We start from the raw sequence: 24,063 nt of genomic DNA on the forward strand, positions 1-24,063 counted from the left end.
GATCTGACTTTTAATGCTTAAAAGGAGTGATGGATAAATCACGTAATTTATTCATGCATCACTTAGTCTAGGGAAAAGGGTTAATCAAGTCTAACAAGGATAGTGAAGTGAATCATTGAATTTATGTAACGACCCGGTTAGTCGTTCTAAGAATTGTAGCCCCGTTCTCTAATTTCTGTTTCTTTATGTGTTGTTCAGCTGTGTTGAGTTGTATCGAGTTGGTAGATTTGGGTTCGGAGTAGTTTTGGAGTGAAATGATCATTTAGTCTCTTAGTTAGAAAGCTAAGTTAGACAAGTCAACCGGAAGTTGACTTATGAGTAAAAGAATTCGGATTTGGATTTTTATGATTCGATTAGCTTTGTTGGGTGATTTTAGACTTAGCAGTGCGTCCGAAATATAATTTGGAGGTCTGTGGTAGAACTAGGCTTGAATTGACGAAAGTTGGAAGTTTAGAAGTTCTTAGGCTTGAATTCGAGGTTTATTTGGTGTTTTGGTGTTGTTTTGGGTGTTCCGGAGGTTCGACTAAGTTCGGGTAGTGATATATGACTTGTTGGAATTATTGGTTGAGGTCCCAAGGTCCTCGGGTGAGTTTTGAATAGGTTTGGGTTGTGTTGCGCTCGTTTTTCTTATGTTTCGACACCGTTTCTTCAAGCATAAATGATATCATACTGAATAAATGAGCTCTGATTTCTTTTTTGATTGAATCATTAGATCCGTATTGTAATTACGGACCTGTAGCAAAAAGAATCGTCGAATTTGGATATCGTATGAGGATTTTATGGTTATTTTACTAAGAATAAGGTTGCCAGATTTTTCAGATTAATTACGAAATTGCCACTGACGGCGTATTTAAAAATCTGCACTATTTGAAAATATTAAAACCTACATATCTTCTTCGTTATAAGGTCAAATTGAATGATTCAAAAGCCTAACTTGACTAGAATTTCACAAAGAATCCATTGGAGGCATAAAATACGAGTTTCAGGATCGTTTGGCACGAGAAACGAGGCAAAATAACTAGCAGAAAAATATATAAAATTAGGGTTTGTTCATTCGTTCATAGTTTGACTTGGGGAGCTCGGATTTGGGCGATTTTGGAGGAGATATTCACCATATGGATTGGGGTAAGTGTTCTCTACTCGATTTTGATTATAATTTATGAATCCATCTTCGTTATTGGGATTTGATTGATGATTTCAAGGTGAAATTGAGGGAGCTGGGGTTTGAGTATTGGAGAGTTTTAAGTGAGGTTTTGAGGGACCAAACGGAGTCTGATTTTGACAAATTTTATATGGTTAGACTCGGGAGAGGACAAGATTATTATTCTGCCATTTTGACTGATTCCGAGACGTGGGCCCGAGATTTTGGCCGATTTCGGATTTTTGGCATGTTTATGTAGTTTTTATTGTGTAATTCGATTCTTTAGACTATGTTGATAGTAGTATTATGATCATGGTTAGATTTGAAGCTTTTGGAGACCGAGTCGAGGGACGAGGACATCCCGGAGTAGGATTTTACACTGTTGAGGTAACTAACAGTTTTAACTCTGGCTTTGAGGCTATAAACCCTGAGAATTTGATATCATGTGATTGTTTGGAGGTGATAACCATGCTAGGTGACGGGCGTGTGGGTGTATACCTCGAGGGATTGAGACTTGGACCGTCTCGTGGGGCCTCATGGCCATCATCTGTGTTTACGTAGTTGCTTGTTGTTAAAATTGTCTGCCTTCATGGTAGAGATCATGCTTAGGCTTTATTCATGCTCACATTATTTGTACTCAGTCATAGAAATTATTGTACATGTTTACCTCAGTCTCTATTATTTGCTAATATGCTGTGATACTTGATGTGGGTTGTGTTCCCTTATTTGTTGATGATGGTGAGGCTAGTGAGGTACATGACTGAGTGAGGCCGAGGGCCTGGTTGTGAGGATATTAATACCATAGCGCGTGAGTTGTCTGCGTTGCACGTGAGTTGACCGTGCGGGTCCAGTTATTCATACCATAGCGCGTGAGTTGTCCGCGTAGCACGTGAGTTGACCGTGCGGATCCAAGTATTGATATGGTAGCACGTGAGTTGTCCGTGCTTAGCGCTTGGGCTTTGGGAGCCCCTCCGGAGTCTGTACACACCCCCAGTGATCGCAGAGTGTTGAGGGTATTGAGTGTTGAGTGTTGAGTGCTGAGTGATGGAGTGACATTGTTGTGAGGTTGCATTTACTTTTGCTTTTGCTGCATTTATCTCTTAAATTTCTTTGTGGCATTTACTGAGTTATGGAATTTACCTGTTTATTCCTGTTATTTTTAAAATTGTGAAAAATAAATAATTGGACTATTTTGCTCAGCTCGTCACTACTGCTCAGTTCCTTAGTTATTTTTGTTACTACTGAGGTGGTTGTACTCATACTACACCCTGCACTTTATGTGCAGATCTAGGTGAGTTAGAGCGCGGCGATCGTTGAGTTCAGGCCGGCTTTAATTAGAGACTGCAAGGTAGCTGCCAGCGTCCGCAGGACCTTGTTACTCCTTTTATCATTTCTTCTTTGGACCGTTAGACCGTTTATATACTTAGTTCATAGTTTTAGACGCTCATGACTTAGTGACACCCCGATGTTTGAGACTCGTTTTCCTATTTTAGACTATTTATATTTAGAGTTGGTTTAGTTTATCTATTAAATTATTGGAAATATTTTTATTAAATTCTTATAATCGGTTTAGTTGTAATATTTTGGGAATAGGCTTGCCATGTAACACGATAGGCGCCATCATGACCAAGGTTAGATTTTGGGTCGTGATAATTTACCTTCAGAATCATGGGACCTAAGAGCAAGGTGGTAAGTTCTTGGAGGGAAGGATGCTGGGGGTCTATTTGGAAACAGCCTCTCTACCCCAGAGTAGGGGAAAGGTCTGCGTACACACTACCCTCCCAAGACCCCCACTAAGTGAGATTATACTGGGTTGTTGTTGTTGTTGCATAATTCTCTTTGCGGATATTAGTTTATATAACATTTGGTGTTGGAGAGTCCCTGTATCTGTAAGTTCTTATTTTCAGAATATCATTCCCTGGATGAGAATATTGGAGAGTAATCATTGTGGATATTAGTTTATATAACATTTTATGGGAGGGAAAAGCTTATTATATATAGTTTATATGGCTGAGCAGAAGAAACTTGTGTCATTATACAAATTGCATTAAAGGATGCATTAATCCCTGTAGTATAGAACTTTGTATCTTGGTAGCTAGCCCTCTGCATTTTTCCTTCTTGAATGCCTTTTCACGTCCTATAATGGAGACAACGGCATAAACTTAAATTTTCCTTACTTGACGAACGAGTGTTGCAACTAAGAATAGAGTGGACCAATTGGACATGTCTGCTTACCCACTTCAATGTCATCTTGTAGTTTGTTTAATTGCAGCTATACATACTTATGGTTATAGAAACCTAACATGAATAAATCTTGTAGTTCTTATTTAGCTAAAAAAAAAATTCCATATATTCCAGAACCAGTAGGTCATGAAATAGGCACTCTATTTGATGGTTCCTTTTTATCTTGACTAAAACTTTTTCTTCTTGCTATTGGTTTGGGTTTAGTGGGTGCTAATAACATATAATCCTTTGCATGGTATAAACTCAGGCTCATTGGTTTCAAAAGTTCTTTTTAGGTATTCTGATTCTATCGCTGGGTTTCTATGAAACATAGATCACGAAGATCAAAACAGTTTGTTCATCTTCATGACTTCGGTGACGTTCTTCGCTGCTCCATTTTTCTCTTTCAAGGTAAACAATTAGTTAAAAAAATTAGTTCGCGGATCTATCGTGTTGGATGTTTTACTACGGCTCTATTGTTTGAAGGTTTATAAGTTTGACTTCACTGAGCTTCAATAAACTGATAATCAGACTGTAATCTTTAATGTGCAACCTGTAAATTATAGAGCTTTGATTTTTTTCATTCTTTGTGCCAAAGTAAAGATTTGGATAATCTGAGATGTTTAATTAGCCCTTGTGGTTGGGTATAAACAAAAGTGTCTATGAAGTGCTCAAATTAAAATAAACACTCAGGACCAAGCTACTATTAAAGGTATGAAACGTTCAGTACTTTAATATATGTCAGTTAGTAGCCATGTCATTGAAACAGTAGAACTTTGCATATATTTAACTTATATCTCCTTCTTGCTTATTGATATATTTCATATGTCTCTGTCATTGGAAGAGATAGTATTTTCTATTTTACATAATCAGCACCTTTGAAAACAACTACTAATAGTTTTCATTTACTCTACCAGGACCTGTTATTCATCTATTGGTCGAGCAAGATTCTCAAAGCTTGCAGCAATTACTTCCTGAAATTCCTGGTTGGGTTTACTGTCCGGATAATGACCGTGTATGTATTCAGTTACATATTTAACCTACATCTTTAAAGTTGCTTAGTTATGTATACATAATTGTTTGTTTTCTTTATACTCTTTTGTAGGTGGAGTAGATGAATTGATGGAAGACGGAGGCAGTGATCAAGATCTAGACCTTACTTGTATTTTGAATTGTTGATTGTTGTATATGCATGTGGCGGTTTCTAGGAATGTTTGTTATCAAAATATTTTATAACTTTTGATGTTGAAATATCAAATGTATGTTATTGGTTTCATCACTATCTATGGATTTATTATTAACTTGCCGGACAATTTGGATTATTAAAAGTTTCATTCTGTATTTATATAAACTTTAGTGTTTTATAGTTTATTGTATATATATGTAAAATCTTTCTAACCGTTGCAGTTGATAACAATAATCGTTCTAACAGGAAGAGGGAAAACCGTAGTGATAGACTGTTCTATAGCAACGGTTATCGGAACCGTTCCAAGAACCGTTCATATAGCTCTATTGGCATGCGAGCGGATGTGACGATCTGTAAACCGTTCCAATATCGCTACGGCAACGGTTTATCTACCTACTGGAACGGTTTTCCATGCGTTGCCATAGGTAAATTTTCCAGTAATGACATGGGGTCGGTTGTACTCATACTACACTTCTGCACCTTGTTTGCAGATGTTAGATGCTGATGTTGCTGTGATCGGGCTGGAATTGAAGACGTACCTGCCTTCCGGTTGTAGCTGCCTCTTGTTCATGGTAGCTTAGATTCATCAAAATCTGTTTATGTACATTTTGAACAGATGATGTATTTATTTCATATCAGCTTTGTAAATTCTAATCTTAGAAGCTCATGATTTGTACTACCAGTCCTTGGGTAATGTATAAGATTCAGACATTTCCTTTTACTTAATTGTCTTATTAAATTTCATTGGATTTGGATAGTGTTAATTGGCTTAACTAGCGGGTTGGGTTAGGTGCCACCACAACCAGTTGGATTTTGGGTCGTGACAAGACGGATGATCTCGCGGATGTAGATCTCATCCAACCGCTCCGAAGAATAGGTAACTGCCACAAGAATGAAATGCATTAACTTGGTCAGCTTGTCCATAATGATCCATACCGTGTCGAACATCCTCTGAGTCCGTGGTTGTCCAACAACAAAATCCATAGTGATACGCTCCCACTTCCACTCAGGAATCTCTAACTTCTGAAGCAAACCACCAGGTCTCTGATGCTCGTTCTTTACTTCTTGACAATTTAGACACCGAGATACATATGCAACTATATGTTGGCGGCACCCGGATGAATAGAATTTCGGGAACATTGGGCCTCTTCAAGAATCAACTCACGAAGTCCATCCACATTGGGCACACAAATACGACCCTGCATCCTCTAAACCCCATAATCTCCAACAGTAACCTGCTTGGCACCACCATGCCGCATTGTGTCCCTAAGGACAAGCAAATGAGAGTCATTATACTGTCGCTCTCTGATGCGCTCATACAAGGAAGACCGAGCGATTGTGCAACATAGAACACGACTGGGCTCTGAAATATCTAACCTCACAAACTGATTGGCCAAAGCCTAAACATCTGATGCCAGCGGTCTCTCACCAAGTGGAATATACACAAGGCTGCCCATACTCACTACCTTCCTACTCAAGGCATCGGCCACCACATTGGCCGTCCCGGGGTGATATAAAATGGTGATATCATAGTCGTTCAATAGCTCCAACCACCTCCTCTGCCTCAAGTTGAGATCCTTTTGCTTGAACAAATACTGTAGACTCCAATGAACTGTGAATACCTAGCACGACACGCCGTAAAGATAGGGCCTCCAAGTTTTCAATGCATGGACAATGGCTGCCAGCTCTAAGTCATGAACAAGGTAATTTTTCTCATGAACCTTCAACTACCACAACGCATATACGATCACCCTGCTATCCTGTATCAATACTATACCAAGCGATCACCCTGCTATCCTGCATCAATACTACACCAAGCCCAATACGAGATGCATCACAATACACCGTGTAGGATCCTGAACCTGTGGGCAACACCAACACTGGCGCCATAGTAAAAGCAGTCTTGAGCTTCTGAAAGCTCAACTCACACTCGTCTAACCATCTGATCGGGATACCCTTTTGGGTCAATCTAGTCAATGGGGCTACTCTAGCGTAAAACCCCTCTACGAACCACCGGTAATAACACACTAAACCTAGGAAACTCCGGATCTCTATAGCTAAAGTGGGTCTAGGCCAGTTCTGGAATGCCTCTATCTTCTTAGGATCCACCTTTATGCCCTCTACCGATATTACGTGCACCAAGAAAGCAATTGAGTTTCACCAAAACTCGCACTTCAAAAACTTGGCATATAACTGGTTGTCTCTCAGAGTCTGAAGTACAATCCAAAGATGCTGCTCGTGCTCCTCTCGACTGCGGGAGTAGATCAAGATATCATCAATAAATACAATCAAAAAGTAATCCAAGTAAGGCTTGAACACCCGGTTCATCTAATCCATAAATGCTACTGGGGCATTTATCAGCCCAAATAACATCACTAGAAACTCATATTGCCCATACCGAGTCTGAAAAGTTGTCTTAGGGACATCGAATGCCCTAATCTTCAACTGATCGTAGCTAGACTTAAAATCAATCTTCGAAAAAACCTTGTCACCCTGAAGCTGATCAAATAAGTCATAAATCATTGGCAATGGATACTTGTATTTGATGGTGACTTTGTTCAACTGCCGATAGTCTATGCACATCCTCATCGATCCATCATTCTTCTTCACGAACAACAAGGGCGCACCCCAGGGCGAGACACTAGGTCTAATGAAGCCCTTATCAAGAAAATCCTACAATTTCTCCTTCAATTCTTTCAACTCTGGCGGGGCCATACGATATGGTGGAATAGAAATAGGCTGAGTGTCAGAGCCAAATCAATACAGAAGTCAATATCCCTGTTGGGTGGAATCTCCGGTAGATCTACAGGAAACACATTTGGGAACTTACGTACAACTGGTACTGAATTCCATGGAAGGAACCTCCGCACTAGAATTGCGGACATAAGCCAAACAAGCTAGACACCTCTTCTCGACCATACATCGAGCCCTCACATAAGAGATAACCCTGCTGGTAGAATGTCCAGGAGTCCCCCTCCACTCTAATCGAGGCAACTGCGGCAAGGCTAAGGTCACCGTCTTTGAATGACAATCCAATATAGCATGATAAAGTGACAACCAATCCATACCCAAGATGACATCAAAATCTACCATATCGAGAAGTAGAAGATCTACGCTAGTCTCAAGACTCCCAATAGTAACCACACATGAGAAATACACACGATCTACTATAATAGAATCTCCCACAGGTGTGAACACATACACAAGAGCACTCAAAGAATCACGAGGCATAACCAGATATGAAGCAAAATAGGATGACACATAGGAATAAATAGAGCCCGGATCAAATAGAACTAAAGCATCTCTATGGAAAACTGGAACAATACCTGTGATAACAACGTCAGATGACTCAGCCTCTAGCCTAGTTGGAAAAGCATAACATCAGGGTTAGGTCCCACTACTCTGAACCACATCTTCGGGACGAGCTCGAACTGGCTGGCCTCTACCTCTAACGCCATGACTTCCACCTCTGGCTGCCTGACCCCTACCTCTAGCTGGCTGAGGGGGAGGTGAAGCAACCAGTTCTGGAACCATGGCACGAGAACCCTACTGCTGTGTACTACCCAGTGCCCGTGGGCAAAATCTAGTAATATGCCTCGGATCACCACAAGTGTAACAGGCCCTGGACTGCTGCTACTGCTGAAGCCTGGGAACTGACCTTGTCGTCCTGGGCAACCACCCTGAAAACTCTGGAGCAGAGATGCACTAATAGGAGCTGGTGGTGTCCTTTTGGCTAGTAGGTCGGGATGAGACACATAAGGGCCGTGACTACCTGAAGCATTATGAGACGCCTGGAGCGCTGATTGAAATGGCCTGGGAGGATGGCCTCGACCAAAATTGCCCCTGCCTCTAGATAAGGCACCACTGAATCCACCAAAATGACGAGGCCTCTTATCAGACCCCTGCACCCTCTCCTGAGCAACAACCATCTCGATTCCCCTAGCAACATTTGAAGTCGTCTAAAAGGAAATCTCACCCACGGTCTCCTTGGCATAATGTAGCATGATATTGCAACTGAGTCCATCAATGAACCTCCCCACCCTCTCCCTCTAAGTAGGAAGCACGATAAGAGCATAACGAGCTAGATCCACAAAAAGGGTCTAGTACTGAATAACAGTCATACTGCCCTGCCGAAGATTCTCAAACTACCTGCGTTAATCCTCTCTCAATATGATATGGAGGAACTTCTCCAGAAATAGTTGAGAGAACTGATCCCAAGTAAGTGCAGGAGACCTAGCTAGTCTAGTGAACAAATAATCCCTCCGCCAACTGTTGGTAGAACCCGTCATCTGAAATACAGCAAAATCGACGGCATTGGTCTCAACTATACCCATGTTCCGCAGCATCTCATGACAGCGGTCAAGACAATCCCGTGGGTCCTCAGAAGGTGCACCAATGAAGTAATCTGGAAAGAGATTAGCAAACTTGTCCAATCTCAATAAAGAATGAGAAGACATGGCGGGCCTATCACCGGCTTGTGCTGCAATAATCAGCTAAACTACCCCAACTGGCGGGGCTACTGGAGTCTGGTACTTGAGAGCCATCTGCTCCGGAGTGTGAGTAGCAGCATTCTGTGCTCCTCCCCCCGCCCTGAGAGTCGGCTGGTGCCACCAGAAATGTATCGTCCTGGGCCACACTCTCCATAAGGCCCACCAAACGGACTAGAGCATCCTGAAGCACTAGAGTGGCGATGAACCTCTTGGGGACCTGAACTGGTCCAATAGGTAAGTCTGAGCTGGAACCCCCTCATCAAAATCCACCTGAGACTCCACTACTAGTGCTGCTGCTCGAGCTCTAGGTTGAGCTCTGCCTTTGCCTCGGCCTCTGGCGCGACCTCAGCCTCGACCTCGACCTCTGCCCCTCGTAGGATCTGACACTAGGGGCTCTAGCTATTGTCCAGTTGAAGATGCAGTACGTGTTCTCACCATCTGTGAGAGAACAAGAATAGAAGAGTTCAATTATCAATGAAAGAATAAAATCGCACGACAGAAAAGAATAGAAGTGAAATTGTTCCTAAACTCAGCCTCTGGAAGATAAGTGCAGATGTCTCCGTAATGATCCTCTAGACTCTACTAAGCTTGCTCGTGACTCGTGAGACCTCAGTAACCTAGTTCTCTGATACCAACTTGTCACGACCCGGAATCCCACCGTCGGGACCGTCTAGGAAAGCCAATGTTAGAGTAATTCTTAAGCTAATTTTAACACAGTTCAAATAATTAAACCAATTAAACTAAAATAAAGTATGAAGTAGCATAATAATCGGTATCTCTAAATACAACCCAGATATGGAGTCACAAGTACACGAGCTGCTAGAGGTTCTACAAATAGAGTTTGACATAAATACAACTGTGTCGAATGAAATGAACAGTAAATAAGGAAAGAGGAAGGGGAATTCAAGTTCTGCGGACGCAGAAGATCTACCTCGAGTCTCCATATATGCCAATCCGAGCTGATGCACCTCACGTACAGCTGGGACCAGTATCAAAATTTGCATAAAAAATGCAGAATGTAGTATGAGTACAACCGACCCAATATACTCTGTAAGTGTCGAGCCTAACCTCGACGAGGTAGTGACGAGGCTATGATAGGACACTCACGTAATTTAACCTGTACAAATGAGGATATACATGCAACAGAACAACGAATAGAGATTAGACACATACGATTGGGAGGGGATATGCGAAGGGTAACATGATACAACAGCTATAACATAGATGTCAACATAAGACAGTCAAGTAAATCACCCACCAATGAAAGTGGATAAACATAATGAATAAAGATGACATGACATCACCCATCGTGCTTTTACTTTCAACCTCACCAAGAAACAATAATAATGCCACGACATCAACCTTCGTGCATTTACTCTCAATATATCTATGAAATGATAGATACGGCACGGCATCTCCCTTTGTGGTTTTACTCTCAATTTCTTCATGAAACGATAAATACGGCACGACATCACACTTCGTGCTTTAACTCTCTTCCTCACCATGTATTAATGAGTAAATGAAGCAATAAACGACAAGGATTCACCCTTAGTGCTTTAATACTCTCCCTTACCATGTAGTAATGAATATAAGAATAAGCAAGAATAAACCTCACGTCAATAATGGTTCCAAGATACCAATCCTCAATTTCAAGAAATACTCAACCATCAAAATTTGATTCATAAATGCGGATAGAATGATCAAATAAGAAATAAACTAATCTAAGCATGGATATCATAAGTAAAGAAGGCGATAGCAAATAGGAAACAAGTCGTAATTACTCAAGTCAAGGTTAACCACGACACTTACCTTGCTCGCAATCGACTCAAAGTCCAACCACGGCATTGCCTTCCGAACAAGTCTCCGAACCAACCAAAATCTAGCAGATTATTAACCGGACGATTCAAAATAAGCCTTAGAAACTACCCACAAATTAAAGAGGTTCAATTTAAGTCATTATTGACAAAGTCGACAAAAGTAAACACCGGCCTCGCTTGGTCGAAACCCGAAATTCGGACAAAAACCCGATTAACCATTCACCTCCGAGCCCCGTTATGTAATTTTTTTAAAATCCAACCTCAATTCGAGGTCTAAATTCTAATTTTACAAAAAATCCCTAATTCTACCCAAATCCCCAATTTCTACCATGAAAATCATAGATTTAAGGTTGAAATCAATGTAGTGGGTAACTGAAAGAAAGTAGGTTAGAGTCACATACCAATGAATTGAGGAAGAAAAGCTCTTGGGTAAATCACCTCTAAGGTTTTTAGGGTTAAAATTTTGAAAGAATGAGCAAAAATCTCGTCTAACTCAGTTTTTACCCAGTTGCGGATGTCGCAATTGCGAACATCGCAATTGTGAGAAAGAGGTCGCTAATGCAAACTCCTCCCAGAAACAAAGTCATCGCAAATGCGATGTATTGGTTGCAAATGCGAACCTCCCAGCCCTCGCAAATGCGGACCTTTTCTTCGCAAATGCAAAGATTGTCAAGAACATGCTGAGTCGCAAATGCGACTCTACCTTCACCAAAGCAGAAATAGCACGTTCGCAAAAGCGAATTTTTACCTAACAAAGGCGATAAGTCAAGCTAAGGACCTCCGAATTTGATTCCGGGCATACGCCTAAGTCCCAAATCACTATATGGACCCATCGGGACCATCAAAATATGGATCCGGGTCCGTTTGATTAAAATGTTGACCGAAGTCAACTCAAGTGAATTTTAAGGCACGAATTCACACTTTAATCAATTTTTCACAAACGAACTGTGCACACAAATCGAGGAAGGCTAAAAGGAGCTATTTGAGGTTTTGAAACACAGAATTAAGGGTTAAATCTCTAGATGACCTATGGGGTCATCACATGACTTAAAACAATGATAAATCAACAATGGAAGAGCTAACACGTAATTATGACTTCAAATAATGATAAGTCAACAATGGAAGAGATAACATGTAACAATAAAAGAGGCAATAACTTCAACTAAAGCATAAAAAGCAAAATATTAAGTAAGATGTAGAACAAGTGTTAACAAAGTCATTTAAGGTATGTATGGATAGACTAACACAAGTAGGAGTAGATGAACTATGAGAATTTAACGCATGCTATGACAATTCAACTAAAGCATGGAAAGAGGCTATGTAACCTAAACCGGTCAAATACCACCTATAGCCCGAGTACCTACTCGTCACCTTGCGTACACGACATTCACATAGCAAGAATAACACTATCAATCCTAAACCTAAGGGGTAGTTACCCCGTACAAAGTTAGGCAAGATACTTACCTCAACTAGGCCAACTCAACCCTCGAAAATAGCTTTTTCCATAAAATTTGCGTCCACACGGCTCAAATCTAACCAAAATTGACTTAATATCATCAAATAATGCAAGGGAAAACAATTACAATAGATAAAGCTATGATATTTACACTTTTTCCAAAAAGTCAACAAAAGTCAACTTGGGGTTCGCCCGAACGAAATTGGGGTCCAAGGGTAGATCCGATGACTTGTAACCCCACGAGTCCAGATATATGATTAGTTTTAAAATCCGAGTCTAAATTGACTCTCAAAACTCAAATTCTTATTTTTCAAAAACTTGACAATGTTTCAAAAAATTTTACTTTATGATTTTAATGTTAAATCTAAGATATATTGATGAAATATAGTTGGAAATAGATTAGAATCACTTACCCAAAGTTTGTAGATGAAACTTCCCTCTCCAAATTGCCTCCATTTGAGTCTAGGATTCTAAAATGAGAGAATATGAGATTAAATCCTGACTCCCAGAGCTTTTGATCAGTTGTAGATGTCGCAATTGTGACATGGGTTCCCAATTTCAAACCACTATTCGTAATTGCGAAGAGTAACTTGCAAATTAGGCAACTGGACAACCTAAGAGGAGGTCACAAATGTGACATTGGCTTCGCATTTGCGAAGGCTGTCCTCATCACAAATGCGACTGTTTTGTCGCAAAAGCGAACTACCCCTCTACCTGATCTACATCGCAATTGCGAGCCAGGAATCAAAATTTTGATACCTGAAACCCCATAACTAAGCTCGCAATTGGGAACATGGTGTTCGCAAATATGACACCAGAGGCATCAGCACACCAGATCCTGTTTTTCAGTCCAAAACATTTCGAAACATGTCCGAAACTCATCCGACCCCTTGGGTCTCCAAACCAAACATCGACACAAGTATAAAAATATCATATGAACTTGCTCGCACGATTAAAATACAAAAATAATATCTAGAACTACGAATCGAACACGAAAATGCATGAATTTAGAAGTTAATTTCAAGAACCTCTAGAATTGCAACTAAGTGTCTGAATCCTATCATTTCAACTCCAAATGATACCGAATTTTGCAGGCAAGTTTTAAATAAAATAACAGACCTATTTCAAGTTCCAAAATCAAATTCTGATCTCGATAGCTAAAAGTCAACCTACGGACAAACTTTTCAACCTCAAATTGCCAAATTTCTGGCAAAACAACACAAATCAACCTACGGACTTCCGAATTCAATCACGGGCATATGAACAAGTCAAAAATTCATGATACGAAGCTATCAAAGCTATCAAAATACCATTCTAGGATCATTTTCATAAAAGTCAAAGTTTTGTCAACATTTCTAACTTAAGCTTCTAAGACAAGAATCAAAGGGTCCAATTCAACCCGAAATCTTCTCCGAATGAAACTAATCAACCCCATAAGTTATAAAACCATAAAAAATATGTGTGAAGAATTCAAAGGGGAAACATGGCGCAATTACATAAAACAACCAGTCGGGTCATTACAACTAGGGTACCTATTTTAGCTATTAAATTAGTATACGATTAGTCTACTAACCTGTGACGACCCAACCCGTCGTCTCATGTATTACAGACTCGTTTCCCCCATTTACTGCTTCTTCATGTTTCATTATCAGCAACGAGTGAGTTATAGTTGAATTGAATTGGTTTGGATAGGAAATGAGACACTTAGTCTCTTTAAGGAAGGCTTAAGTTGGAAAGGTCAACCGGACGTTGACTTATGAGTAGAAGGCTCGGATGTGATTTCCGGTTATTGGTTAGCTTCGGGGGATGATTTGTGACTTGGGAGTGCGATCGGAATTGATTTTGGAGGCCCGGTGTAGAATTAGGCTTGAATTGGCGAGGTTAGTATTTTGGCGAATTCCGGTGGATGGGTGAGAATTTGATCCGGGGGTCGGAATGGAATTCCGAGAGTTGCTATAACTTTATTAAGTGATTTTGGATATGTGTGCAAGTTTTAGGTCATTCGGACATTGTTTGGTCGGGTTTTTGATCGAATGTGCAATTCGGAAGTTTTTAAGAAACTTAGGCTTTGATTTGAGGATAATTGAGGATTTTGATGTTAACGATAGTGTTTTGATGGTTCGAGCGAGTTTGAATAAGGTAATAGATCATGTATGTGCTTTTGGTTGAGGTCCCAGGGGCCTCGGGGTGAATTCGGGTGGTTAAACGGAGAATTCGGAGTTTGTTGCATGTTTGAAGTTTGCTGGTTCTGTCATTTCCGCATCTGCGGAAAAGGGACCGCATAAGCGGTTCCGCAGATGCGGCGTATTTGTCGCAGAAGCGGTCCTTGAGGGACCAGGGTTTTCCGCAGAAACGGACGTGGATCCGCAAATGCGGCAACCGCAAAAGCAGTTCTAGACCGCATAAGCGGTCCGGGGGAATTTAACTGAGATCGCAGAAGTGATCGTTTGGTCGCATACGCGGTGACCGCAGGTGCGGGATATTAACCGCAGAAGCGGAAAAACGGTCTGGGTTTAAGTGAACAGTGGTTCACGAATTGGAAAGAGAAGAAAAATATTTTGGACTTCGGCTTAGGCGGTTTCTTGGGCGATTTTGAAGAGAATTCGAAGGGGCTTCATCAGGTATGAACTATTGGACTTAGATTATGATATTATTGTGTATAAACATGGATTAACACTGAAAACCCAAGGAATTAAAGGGTAAAAATGGAGGTTAGGGCTTGAAACTTAAGAAAGTTAAACTAGGGATTTGAGTGGTCAAATAGACTCCGATTTTGGTGAATTTTATATGTATGGACTCGTGGCGAGACGAGGAATCCGGTGATGTAAATTTTGTAATTTTTTGAGAAGCGGGCCCGGGGCTCGGGTTTTGCTAGTTTCGAGATTCTTGCTAATTTTCGATTGGGTATTGTTCCCTTAGCATATTGTGATGTATTCGCTCTGATTTTGGTTAGATTCGACGCGCGTGGAGGCCGATTCGAGGGGCAAAGGCGTCGCGAGCTAGGGATTTCACCGGTTCGAGGTGAGTAATACTTATAAATGATATCCTGAGGGTTTGAAACCCCGGATTTGCACATCATAGTGCTGTATTGTGGTGACTTGCACGCCAGGTATGAGCGTGGGGTAGAGCACCGTTGGGGATGGTGACTTGGTCCGTCCCGGTTGTTGATTTTACTGCGTAATTGACTAAAACTTGCTTGATGCCATCGTGATTTGGGCTGATTGCCATGTTTTGGGCTTCGTGTCGATATTTGAATCCTTTAGGGATTATTATCACTGTTTTCATGACACTTAGCATATTAAATGATTTCAGTCCTGAGTTAAACCCTGTTTTGAAATGTGCAGTCATATTGTTAAAGTTTAAAGACTTAAATTGCATTTTTCTGATGTTTTGAGTTAAAAGCTATTACTTGACATTGCCCGAGTGGCTCATTTGCATGTTCTGAACTGAGGATGAATCGGGCTGCACGCCGCAGCGATACTATGATGATATTGCCCTTGGGCTGTAGGAGCCCCTACGGAGTCTGAACCCCCACAGTGAGCGCGGGTACCCAAATGGATCGAGCTGCGCGCCGCAGCGGTCATATGCATTGCATTGCATTCATGCACTGGTACCTGTTTGTAATACGTGTCATGACATTCATCACTCTCATTTCATTGGCATTCATGCTACTTCTTGCACTGTTTACCAGACGCCCTGGTGTTAATTGTTAGTGGAGTGCTGTGCCCAAGGGGCTGACTTATGTGCGGACTTGCATTATCAGATTACGTATTCATTTGCTTGACTGTTGGAAAAGGATATTTTCAAAAGAGGTTTTTAAACTGAGCCAGATATTTTTTTAAAGGATTTTTCACGGTTTTACTGTTTTCTCAAAGGGTTGTACTGTCCTATATAGCATGATGGAGCGCTCTTACGTGATTTCTTTCCTCTCAGTTATTATTTACTCTTATTACCACTGAGTTGGAAGTACTCACTTTACTCCCTGCACCTCGCGTGCAGTTGCAGGTATTGTTCACCCGGTAGCGGGTGATTAGCGGACTGAAGGTAATACTAATGTAGCTGAGCAAGGTGACCGCCAGCGTTCGCGGCACCGGACTTCATCTTTTGGATTCCAGATTTCATTTTATATATATATGACCCTGTAGTTGTGTTCCTACTTCATAGATGCTCGTGACTTGTGAGACCCCGGTCGGGTAGTAATAAACAATTTCTAATGCCATTAAGTTGTATCTTCTATTCATTTATGATTATTAATTTTTAGTGAAAGGATTTGGGTTAGTTGGCTGGCCTTGTCTTCACGAGAGGCGCCATCACGACCGGGTATGAGAATTGGGTCGTGACATAACCAGTGAGATCTTGGGTAAGGGTTCATGTTTTTCTATGGGGAAGGTGTTAGGAACCCCTTAGAATCTATCCAAGGTAGCTCCATAAGACTTACACTAGGTTCGGAAAATTAATTGTCTATATTCTACTTTAGTTAGTGCTAAATGTGCGTGACTTATCTATGTTATGATTTAAAACTTATCATTTTGAGAGGGAGGTAGTACATAAACTTTGAAAAGAGAGTATAGGTTTTACTTACAAAAAGGCCTTTTAAATATTTATGCAATTGAAAGAGTTTTTTCGAAATGGATTTATAATAGTTATACTTACTAGCTTTAAAAAAATGTGGAGTTTAAAATATTTCTTTTCTAAAAGTAAATGGTCATTTTTGTAATCTTCATGAAATGAGTGTCATTGAAGAATTGAGTTTAGATATACCTTGAAGACTGATTTTCGAATCTTATATCAAGTCTAGGAGAAAAATTATTGAAGCGTTCCTTGGTTGAATTTTGTAGCTCATTTTTGTAGAAATCTTGACTTTAAAATTGTTTACCCAATTTTAGCTTTTAAAGGAAGAGAGTTGTCGACTTTCCAAATATGTTTTTTGAACATAGAAAATCCATGAATACGGTTAGTATAGAGTGAGGATGATAATCATATAGCAGAAATAACTAAGTATGTTTGGAGTTAATAACTAATGTAGGAGCATTAATTCTTTTAGTTTTACCTAGGGTTTAAGGCTTGCCTAGGTTTCCTAAAGTAATAAAGAGATAACAGAACACCCACTCAGATATTTATCAGCATTGTATATACATGATAATAACAACATACTAAAAACGATAAAGGAGGGAACGTGACTCATTGGTTTGGTCGTGAATAAGTTTAGGCCTAACAAACAGCAAACTAACAGCAGCATCTTCCATGACTTCACACTCAAGGGCTGAAACTTGGGGCTGAGTTATTGAGAACTCAGCAGGGCCAATTAAATTACATGTACAAAAGATAAAGGCAAGAATTAGTAACAAAGCTAACATAATATTTAAATACAGATAAGATCAACATAAGGCCCAAATGAAACTATAACAAGTGCTTGTGGTTAAGAATGCAAATAGAACGGTGTAAGATCAAACATAGTAAGGAAATTTACTGTGAAGCCTATTCCTTCATTAAACACTAAAACTAAAGAGATTAGAAAATGTCAATGATTAAGGGCTTAAGGTGAAATTCCATTCATAGCCAAGACACCCTTTGGGTCCCTTGCACTTCAAAGTTTACAAGACTCTCAGGGACCCCGAGCAATGCTTGTGTCAGGGAGAGTTTCTCAACCACAAACTAAATCTCACTCCTAAATACCCCTAACCACTCACACTACTCCTCACTGTAGGTTTAAATACCAATGACGCATTCATTTTAAGTTTCAATACAACTGTAACAACAATACACATATTTAGACATGTGCACCTCTCATATGAACTATTCAGAATATAAAAAATAACACCTGGAAGATCACAACCAAGACACAAGTATGTAGTTCAATGTCAAGAACTACCAATATGCAGAAGAATACTCAGAGAAGCCAATTACATGTGGAATAAAGGGAAGAGGACAACAACATGTTATTTCAGAACTTCCAACAATTAAGTCATGTAACTTAAGAAGTAGAGGAGATACGTAGTTCAAGATTACATAGGTCCTCAACCTTAACAGCCTATGTTTAAGTTAGTCAAGGGTTCATACATAGACTGAATCTTGATTTCTAATAGGTGCATGAATTAACAGCTTTATATGGAATCTCTAAAGAGCATTAACAGAGGTACTCAAGCATGCAAGTTGGTCTCATCTTAATAGATAATCACTTTCTCCTTAAAAAGTTCCTAACCTCATATCCACACTGGGTTTATTTATAGTTAAGACATAGATTATACTCAAGCAGAGCAGATAACATAAGAGGGTTCATCTTAAGTCTATTAGTCAATCACAGTCAACTTATTGAAGTTTAGCAAGGTTAAGTTTCCCTTATGCGACAGTGCAACATGAGAACATGGGTATGAATATGAGAGATAAGTGGGAAGTTTTGTTCAAGAACATGATAGAGTACAGAAAAGCCAAAGAGAAGAGGTACAGACACACACATGAGACATTCTTTTAAAAGCGCAAGACTACAATAGGGTAGAGTACCAAATACCATGGGGATCAGACCAACAGACTAAGTACATGAGTTTAGAATAATAGACCGTTTCACATTGAGTAAGCATGTTTCAGTTATACAAGTTATGTGTGAAAATTAGTCATGATGAGGTTCATCCTAGAATCCTAACATAACAGATTAGACTTAAACATCACACATACATTTTAATCAAGTTCTTAGGGCATAGCTTAAACTAAGTGAATAACAGTTGTTAGAATATACACAAGAACAAGTTAATCCAGTTGATTCAGAACATATATATACAATGAAATTCCGTACATGATCACACATTCATGAAGGTTTATAGAAAATAATTACAATGATCCTTCAAGAGTTACAAAATCACAGAGGCACATTATGTTACGACCTGGAATCACAACCCCAGGGTCATGATGGCGCCTAACATCAACTAGGAAAGCCGACGTGAACAGAAAGTTAACTAATTTTAACAAATTTCGACATGATATTAACAATGAAAATGGTACAAGTCTAATGTCTAGTATAATAATAATACGGAACCATGAGTCTAAACATAACTTAGAAACTAATGTCACGAGTACATGAACATCTAGAGTGCTACAAACACGTTCTGAATAAAATACACTATTTCAAAACTCAAAAAAACAGTAAAGATAGGAGGAAGGGGACTTCAGAGCTGAGAACGCTATGCAGTTGTACCTCAAGTATCCATCAACAACTGGATCTGAGCAAATCTATTGAACACTGCTAGGACCCACTCTGAAATTTGCACAAGAAGTGCAGAGTGTAGTATGAGTACAACCAACCCCATGTACTCTGTAAGTGCCGAGCCTAACCTCGACGAATTGGTGACGAGGCTAGATGAACCACTTGCAATAATCTGTATGCAGTAATGATAATAATAGCAGGGAAAGAAGACATGCATGAAAGTAAAGCAATTAACTTATGAAAATGAACTCAACCTCATAAATCAAGAACCCAGAATAACGGGCCTCATTATTTCATGTAGAAATGCTGAAAGCTAACACAATAACAACAATGAGTACAATACACACAGTGTCACGACCCAAAATCCACTACGGGTCATGATAGCGCCAGGACACCGCTGTCAGGCAAGCCAACCAAATACTTAATTAAACTCCAATTTTAGTATTTGCTGAAATCATTTTCCTTTATACATCAAATAACAAATAATGAACTTTACAGGAATAACCATGAAGTCTTTAATAAACATAATATTGAACAATCCTATAACCATCCCAGAACCCGGTGTCACAAGCACATGAGCATCTACTAAGAAGGAAATAAAATACAACATCCGTCCGGAATACAGTGGACAGAAAGTAAATACAATACACTGGAAGGGACTATACTAGCTGCGGGCCACCTCGAATAATGCAACTCACCTAGTCCCAGTATCGTCCGTGCTGCTACGCCTAGTAGGCCACTAATAACACATGAGCCTTGTCACAACCCAAACCCTGCACTGGTCGTGATGGCGCCTCTCGTGAAGACAAGGCCAGCCAACTAACCCAACTCGACTCTTTCAAAAATAGTTAAGCATAAATGAACAGCAAAAATATGACTTTATAATACTAATTAACGAAATTACAACCCAACACAACCCTAATCAGGGTGTCACATATCACGAGCAACTATTAGAATATAACTACCACTACAAGTCTGAATTGTACAAATAGGACTGATAAAACAAAGGAAGAACATGCGGTGCTGCGAACGCTGGCAGTCACCTTGCTAATCTCCATTAACATAGCCTCTGATCAGCTCAAAACCCGCTACCGGTGAACAAATACATGCATCTCCACACGAGGTGCAGGGAGTAAAGTGAGTACTCCAACTCAGTGAGTAACAAAAATAAATAATAACTGAGCGGTAAGAAATCACGTAAAGCAAACCATCACGATATATAGAAGCAGGGTACAATCCTTTGAGAAAACAGTAAGGCTGTGAAATCTTCAGAAAATATCTTGGCTCCGTTTAAAGCTCTTTTGAAAATGATCCTTTCAATAGTTACGAAAACGATTTCAAAAAAGTTAGTGCTGATAAGCACAGAAAAATCCGCCCCTCGGGCACCAACACCACAGTATAACAGGTAAAAAGGCAAGTAAATATGCAAGATGCGCACATAAAAGTTCGCCCCTCGGACAATATCTCAAAATAGTACCAGCCCCTCGGGCTCACTCTCAGAAACACTCTCAGCCCCTTGGGCTCTCTCTCTCAGACCACTCTCAGAACAGTATCATATAGTAACCGCTGCGGCGTGCAGCCCGATCCACACATTGCTGCGGTGTGTAGCCCGATCCATATCTCGCTGCGGCGTGCAGCCCGGTCCACATGGGTACCCGCGCTCACTGTGGGGGTGCAGACTCCGGAGGGGCCCCTTACGGCCCAAGCGCAATATCAAGCCACCTCGTGGCATATAACTTAAGGCCTGAAAGCCTTCTCACATCACACTCAAGGCCTGAAAGCCTCCTCACGTAACACTTGAGGCCTGAAAGCCTCCTCACATAACACTCGAGGCCTGAAAGCCTCCTCACCTCACTCACATATATCCTCACATATGGCCCTCGACCTCACTCAGTCCAGAAAACATCATAAGCCCCTCGGGCATCAATAAAATAGTAGTGCTCAGCCCAAACAACAGTGGAAATATCATTTAAGTCTCAAAGTTCAATTAAAGCGGCTGAGTTTGTAAAAACAGTATAATCAACAAGACTGAGTTCAAGTAGTATATCAAAATAGTGAGGAAACAGTGATAAAAATCCCCGAAGGGTTCAGATAATTGGCGCGAAGCCCAAATATGGCAATCAGCCCAAATCATAATAATAACAAATAAGTTTCAGTCAAATACGCGGTAAAATCATCAATCGGGACGGACCAAGTTACAATCCCCAACGGTGCTCTACCCCACGCTCGCTATCCGGCGTGCAAGTCACCTCAATATGGCACTATGATGTGCAAATCCGGGGTTTCAAACCCTCAGGATATCATTTACAATCATTACTCACCTCGAACCGGTGAAATCTCTAGCTCGTGACGCCTTTGCCCCTCAAATCGGCCTCCACGCGCGTCGAATATATCCAAAATCATAGCGAATACATCACAATAGGCTAAGGGGACATAACCCAATCGAAAAGAATCGAAAAACATCGAAAATCACAAAATTTGCAAAACCCGAGCCCCGGGCCCACTTCTCGAAAATCAGAAAATTTAACATCATCGGATTCCTCATCTCGCCACGAGTTTATGCATACCAAAAACTCCCAATCCGAGCCCAAATGACCCATCAAATCCCACTTTGAAATACCAAATTTCCAAGCTCTAGCTTTACCCTCTTTTGATGAATTTCCACAAATTTCTATGTTAAGTCTACCATTAAATCATGCATTAAGGTCAAGGAACTCACCTCCAATCACACCTAGTCGAAATCCCCTTCAATTTCCATCAGCTCTCAAGGTCGATCAAAAATGGTGGAAATGAACTTAAGCTCGCGGAACAAAATGAGCTTTAAAACCCTTCTTTGAACAGTCATTTTCGCATCTGCGGTTACCTTACCGCATATGCGACTGTCACACCTCCTTTTTTATACATCTACCCCGAAGGTAAATGTATAAGGGAGTTTTTCCATTTAAATCGACATTATTCGAAATGGGATTATTTATTTATTTTTAGAGTCGCCACTTGGGATAGGATTGGCTTTTGGTGTCCCAAGTCACCGGTTTAACTTAAATCCCAAATCGAGGAAAATTGTCGACTTCCTATTTGGAGTCTGCGAACCAGAAATTCTGAATAAGGAATTCTGTTGACCCGAGGGAAGGTGTTAGGCACCCCCGGATCCCGTGGTTCTAGCACGGTCACATAAATTATTATAATTGGCTGAAATCTGATTTTAATACATGTTCAAACCTGTAGTGCAATTTTAGAATTATTTACCGCTTTTAGTTAATTTTTAAGAAAGTGAACATCGTTTAAAAACGTGTTTTTGAATCACGTCACATGAAATGCACCCGGATCCTCGACACATTTTTATTCAACGTTTTGGGATTTGGATTTGGGTTGCATGAAATGCACACCTGTATTTAAGAAGGTAAAATTATTAAAAGCGCACCTAAAGCGACTAACGGGTTATTATCTTTGCGGAGGGCCGTGAAATTCGCTAGACGACACTCCCCAAATTCTAAGTATTTTTAATAAAGCATTTAATGAGGGCCCCGCAAATTATGCATTTTCTTTGGCGAGGCTCATCTCATTTTTATTATTTAAAAGTCAACCTAAAGCAAACTAAGATTTCTTATTTTCTTTTGTCTCTAAAAGGGCCTAATTAATTTGCATTTATAGATTCGGGCTTCGAATTCAAGTCCGAATTCAAACAAAAGGGTGGACCCTCTTAATTTGAACCCGCTACGTAACTCGAAAACCTAAGTTTATATTGTAAATTAATCCCCCATATTCCTAATGTAATTTTAATGGATTTTTAGCTTCCAACGCTTTTGGGCCTTGAAAGTTTGGCCCAGACCTGAAGTAATTTGTTCCCCTAGTTGGGCAGATCACTTTACAGGGAATCATCAATTTGAGGCTCAAATGAGCCCAATCCAAACGATGCAGGAAATCCAGATGAGCCTGGGCAGAAGTTGGGCCCATTTGTGGCCCAAACAATCACGAGCCAAAACCAAAACTATTGTTATCATAGAAATGCGATTTTCAGGTAGTTGGGTGGAATTATTCACCTTTTAACACTTAGATAATGATTCGTGTATCGACATATCAATTAATACTTCATTTGTGAATTAGCATGCTGATCAAAATTCGGACCAAAATTCTAACTGAACATTAAACCATGAGGCATAAATGACAAACAGCTTGACTTCAGATTTAAACGTGTAAACCTCATATTCAGGTGCATAAGCCTATGACAACCTCTAATCGCAATTCCAGTTGAAAACACAGCTTACACTTGAGTTATTTATGTATCTTTTCCTGACTTCTATATTATAGTCATAGATGATGATTTTTTAAGAACTGAAGCAAATCAATTTATCACTTCAATACATATAACAATTAAATGAATAAAAATTTCATCGAAAATTGCAAGACCGTTCACAATCTAATTTTAACGCTTACACACTGACTTTGTTCATTAGGAAATATGTACATGTATATATCCTGGGGTTTATGTCTAAGAAAACATACTCAAACCTACATATCAGACCTTGATATCATTTATCACATATGAATTCAA

This window comes from Nicotiana attenuata, chromosome 10 (assembly GCF_001879085.1).
Source record: "Nicotiana attenuata strain UT chromosome 10, NIATTr2, whole genome shotgun sequence".
NCBI classification, from domain to species: Eukaryota; Viridiplantae; Streptophyta; class Magnoliopsida; order Solanales; family Solanaceae; genus Nicotiana; species Nicotiana attenuata.